Raw genomic sequence first — 6,000 nt, 5'->3', positions numbered from 1 at the left:
TCCTATTTCTCGAAAACGCACAAATCTTATCAGAGACTGGACCATATATTAATATGCAGGTCAATGACTAGCATGTTAACCCCTTAACGCTGAAGCCACTTTTCACCTTCCTGACACGGCCCATTTTTTCAAATCTGCCCTGTGTCACTATAAATGGTTATAACTTTGGAACACTTTAACATATTCAGTTGATTTTGAAATTGTTTTTTTGTGACACATTGTACTTCATGCTGGTTGAGAAATTTAATCAATATGTTTAGTATTTATTTATGAAATAAATGGAAATTTGGCAAAAATTTTGAAAAAAACTATGTTTTCCAAATTCAAAATTTTCTACTTTTTGGAAAGTTGGTCATATCACTAAAATAACTTGATAACTAACATTTTCCATATGTCTGCTTTAACTTGGCATCATTTTTCAAACATCTTTTCCTTTTTTTAGGATGTTAGGAGGCTTATAACTTTAGGTGCAATTTTTCAGATTTTCACGAAAATCATCAAAACCTACTTTTGGAGGGTCAATTTAGTTAGAAGTGACTTTATAAGGCCCACATGACAGGAAACCCCCACAAATGACACCATTTTAGAAACTACACCCCTCAAAATATTCAAAACAACCTTTGGGAATTTTGTTAACCCTATGAACGTTTCATGAGGGTGAAAGATAAATGAAAGTGAAATTACAGAAATGTAATTTTATCTTACTATAGATTCATTGAACACTAAAATTTGCACCTTCACAATGGGTTAAAAAGGAAAATGCATTTTACAATGTTCAGGGCAATTCCTCCTGAGTATGCCAATACCCATTTTGTCACTGTACCCTTCTGTACGGGCACAGGGGGGCACTTGGAATGGAAAGAGCGTTGTTTCGTTTTTGGAGGGCAAATATGGCTGAAAAAGTTTTCATGTGTCAGGATGCATTTGGAGAGCCATAATGGTACCAAAACAGAGGAAAGCCCCAACAAGAGACACCATTTTGAAAAGTACACCCCTTGGAGAGTTTAGCAAGGTGTAATTTGTTTATTTGCCCCAACAGGTGTTTGATTCAATTAGGCCCCAAAAGGGAAAAAAGGTGAAAATTTTCTCAAAAAAGTCACTTTTACCCCAAATTTTTGTAAGCCACAAGGGATAAAAGATGAAATACCCCCCATAAATGTGTAGAACTATTTCTCCTAAGCACAGAACTGCACCACTTTTGCATATAAAGTGTTGTATGGGTACGCAGTGAAGCTCAGAAGGGAAAGAGGGGCTTTGGCCTTTTAGAAGCCAGATTTGACAATCATCCTTTACATGTGTCAGGATGCATTTGGAGAGCCCTAGTGGTACCAAAACAGAGGGGAACCCCAACAAGTGTCACCATTTTGGAAAGTGCACCCTTTGGAGAATTTAGCAAGGTGTAATATGTGTATTTTCCCCTACAGGTGTTTGCTTCAAATAGGTCCCTAAAAGGAAAAAGGTGAACATTTTCCCAAAAAAGTCACTTTTACGGCTAATTTTTGTATCCCATAAGGCATTAAAGATGAAACAACCCCCAAAAAATGTGTACTAGCATTTCTCCCGAGTATAAAATTGCCCCACACATGCAAATAAAATGTTGTATGGGTACGCAGTGAAGCTCAGAAGGGAAAGAGGGGCGTTGGACTTTTAGAAGCCAAATTTGACAGACATCCTTTACATATGTCAGGATGCATTTAGAGAGCTGTAGTGGTACCAAAACAGAGGGGAACCCCAACAAGTGTCACCATTTTGGAAAGCACACCCCTTAGAGAATTTAGCAAGGTGTAATATGTGTATTTGTCCATAAAGGTGTTTGATTTAATTAGGACTTAAATAGGAAAAAGTTAAAAACTTTCCTATAAAGGTCAGTTTACCCCTAATTTTTTATAGCCACAAGGGATAAAAAAAAATGTAATAACCCCCCAAAATGTGTAAAGCTATTTCTCTCAAGTGTAGAAGTACCCCACATGTGTATATAAAATGTTGTATGGGCGCACAGTAAAAGGAAAGGGGAATGTTTGCCTTTTAGAAGCCAAATTTGACAGAAATGTTTGACATGCATTTGGAGAACCCTAGTGGTATAAAACAGATAAGAATCCGAAAAGTGACCCTAATTTTTGAATGCACACCCCTTAGAGAATTTTGCAATGTGTAATATATGTATTTGCCCCTACAGGTGAATGATCCAATTAGGCCCTAAACATTAAAAAGGTGAAAATTTTCCTATAAATGTCACTTTACCCCTAATTTTTGTAAGCCACAAGGGATAATATATTAAATAACCCCAAAAAAGGAGTGAAACTATTTCTCCCGAGTGTAGAAGTACCCCACATGTGTATATAATATACTTTATGGGCGCACAGTAGAGGGAAAGAGGGATGTTTGTCTTTTAGAGGCCAAATTTGACAGAAATCCTTCACATGTGTCAGGATACATTTGGAGAGCCGTAATGGTACCAAAACAGAGGAAAACCCGAAAAGTGACCCTAATTGTTGAATGTACACCCCTTGGGGAATATAGCAAGGTGTAATATGTGGTATAGTGTAATACATGTGGTGAAATGAGCATTTTGAACATATAGGTGGTTTCCAAATATGATGTGCGATGGAGTCCAAGATGGAAATTGCAATTATTTCTGGAACGTTCAGTGCCCGTTATGTGGCGCCCCATATGAAATAATGGAGGGTTATAGGGAGCATCGTAACCTAACAGTTGTTACAATTATTCATTTTACCGAAATTAATTCACAACAGGTTGGGCGTGAATTGTGAATGTGTTGCGTATAAGGAGGTGGATTATACCAAGAGACCAACTAAACTTTTGTCACTCTGGAGTTGTCGCATGTCTCTTAGTAGTATATAGTGTCCATCCTTAGTATATAGTGTCCATCCTTAGTATATAGTGTCCATCCTAACTTCTCTTTTGGAACAGACTCTTTATTGAGTCCTACCATTAGAAGCAGCAGAATTCACCGGGAAAATGCTGTCCTGGCAAAACACAGGAACATCTAAACCAGAAGTACTGGGGCCCCGTCCTTCTTGTCCCAATATTAGTTTCCTAATATCTTCCTCTTGAAAATGGAGAATTGATACTGCAGGACCTGCACATTGGAACAGCACGTAAGAGTTGTACAGCATAATCTGTACAATGTGCACGACCAGCGCTTTTGTACCAAATCTTGTTTTTTCGTAGGGAAATTTTCGCCAAGTGTTGCTCTTATTCACCCTAGCGATGCCCATTGTGACGAATATTGCTGCTTTTGGCTGGACCAAATCGACCAGCCAATAGCGGCAAACATGGACAGAGGGGGGCAACAATACCCCTCTGGACCGCAAGGCAAAATTGGTGGCTGTCAGGAACAGCCGCGACCCTGCCCCGATCACCGTGTCTACAGACATGGTGACCGGTATTACTGACGTCATAAGTAAATTCGCTGCTATTGGCTGGTCTGAATTGATGAGCCAGTAGCAGCGATCATGTGGGGGGGACGTAACCCTTCTGGTCCATGGGGCAGGATGAATGGCCGTCAGGAACAGCCGCCGTCTTGCCCCGATCACTGTGTCTGAACCGTGTTGGCAAGTCACTACCCGCCGCACCGTTCTATAACAATGCGCGTTGGGAATAGGCTATACAATCTTTATTTATTTTTTAAGCTATTTAGACACATAATGGCTTATTTTTTGCGAGATGAGATGCACTGTAAAAAAAACTTAATTTTAGTGGGTTTTTAGCTTATTGAAGCAATTTTATTAACTTTTTACGTGTGGAGGAAAATAAAATCATCAATTCTTGTTTTGGATTTTTAGCATTTTTTTGGGGGGTGTTCACTGTAGCATAACAATAATATATTATCTTTATTCTACGGATCACTACGATTACGGTGATACCTCATTTATATAGTTTATTTCATATTTGTTCAATTTTATTGAAGGAAAACTAGAATAGAAAAAATTGCATTTGTTTTAGTATTTCCATTTTTATAGCAGCATAACTATAGTATTTTTTGGTTGACGGAGCTGGTTGTAAGCTTATTTTTTGCGTGACAAGTTGTTCTTTTCATTGGTATCATTTTGGTGCTTGTAACTTTTTCGGATAACTTTTTAGAACATTTTTTGTAAAGCAATTTGATAAAAAGTTTAAATTTTTGGCATGTTTTTGGGGGTTTTTTTTTACCACGTTCACCGAGGGGGTCCAATTATGATTAGGATTTATTGTACAGATTGTTACGGACGCGGCGATACCAAATAAGTGGGGTTTTTTTTGTGATTTAGTGTTTTTTATACTTTATTACTTGTGTACAGGGAAATGTGGTGTTTGGGGGGACTTTCACTTTCTTTTATTATTTATTTTTATTTAAAAAAACCTTTATTTATTTATTTTTACTTTTTTTTACAGTTACTGACATCTTAGCTTGAACAAGTGATCTTCTGATCACTTGTTCAAGCTTTTTTACAGGTTACACAGTGCAATACAGATGTATTGCACTGTGTAATGTAAGACACAGTGCTGCGCATGCTCAGTGTCTTACAGCCGGGTCCTGCCAGGAGGCAGGGACCCGGCACCGGGATGAAGATCTCGCAGCCCCGGGCACCGGCAGTCCCGGGGCTGCGATCGGAGCAGCGGACCCCCCCGGTAAGCGCCGGGGGGGGTCCGATTCCCTCTTGTCAAACTTTAAATGCCTCTAACACGCCGCGGTCAGCGCGACCGCGTCGTGTTAGGGGTTAACACCCGCGATCGGAGAAATCTCCGATCGCGGGTGTTAGGGGCAGGTGTCGGCTATGATATATAGCTGACAACCGCAGCTTCTGGCCCCGGCTCCGTTCAGGAGCCGGGGCCAGAAGCATGACGTAATAGTACTGCATTTTGCGGGAACAAAGGGGTTAAGGAGCTCACAAATAGGGCAAATTACAATAATAACAACGACACTATGCTTCCTAAACCTGCCTGAGAAAACCAATATATGGAGACTAAATGAAACACTTTTAGACTCAGAGAAGGATTGTCTAAATATAAAAGAGAAACTTAAAAAATACTTTTCAGATCCAAACTTAAAAGACCTCACACTGCCCTATGCATGGGAAGCACACAAAGTCTATATTAGAGGTGAGCTAATGGCCTTAGGTGCCTGGGTTAAAAAAAAAAAGAACATAGGAGCTAAATGCACTACTTAGTGACATAGGTAGACAAGAAGCTAAAAATAAACAAACAGTCACAAACACAGTAATGGAAGAACTAACTCGCCTCAGGAAAAAAGTAGTGGACCTGCTAAATATAAAGGCAGCAAAGCATTACCAAAGAGCAAAATTTAAATACTATGCACATGGGGACAAGGCAAATAAAGTAATGTCACAACTGTTCCACAAAGAAAAAGAAAAAAAATTCATACACACCATCACCACATCAGAGGGAACTAAAAAGACAGACACAAAAAGTATAGCAGAAGATATGCGGAAATTTTATCAAAAGCTATATAACATACCAAAGCACCAAAATAACCCACCAACCGGAAGCGAAGACTTCCTTGACCCTCTAAATTTACCCACTTTATCAGCAGAACAAAGCAATCACTTAACCACGCCTGTCACACAAAAAGAAGTCTTTGACATCATTGCCTCAATGCCACTAGGGAAAAGCCCTGGGCCAGATGGCTTCCCTATAGGATACTATAAAAAAATGAAAGACATCCTTATTCCACAAATCACCAAGTGGTGTAACGCCTTATTAGATGGGCAACAGCTACCCAAACAAACTCTAAAGGCCATAATTGTGGTAATACCCAAACCCGGCAAAAACCCTGAAGAATGCGGCAGCTACAGGCCCATATCTTTATTAAATGTAGACCTAAAAATTTGGGCTAAAATCTTAGCCACAAAAATAAGCAAGCTTCTACCAAGTCTAATAAAAAGAGAGCAAACAGGATTCGTGACGGGTAGAGAGGGAAACCATAATTTGGTTAGAATAATAAATGCCATACAATACGCACTTGACACCAAAATCCCA

Source organism: Engystomops pustulosus, chromosome 6 (genome assembly GCF_040894005.1).
Source record: "Engystomops pustulosus chromosome 6, aEngPut4.maternal, whole genome shotgun sequence".
NCBI classification, from domain to species: domain Eukaryota; kingdom Metazoa; phylum Chordata; class Amphibia; order Anura; family Leptodactylidae; genus Engystomops; species Engystomops pustulosus.
Note: the sequence above shows the minus strand (reverse complement) of the source record.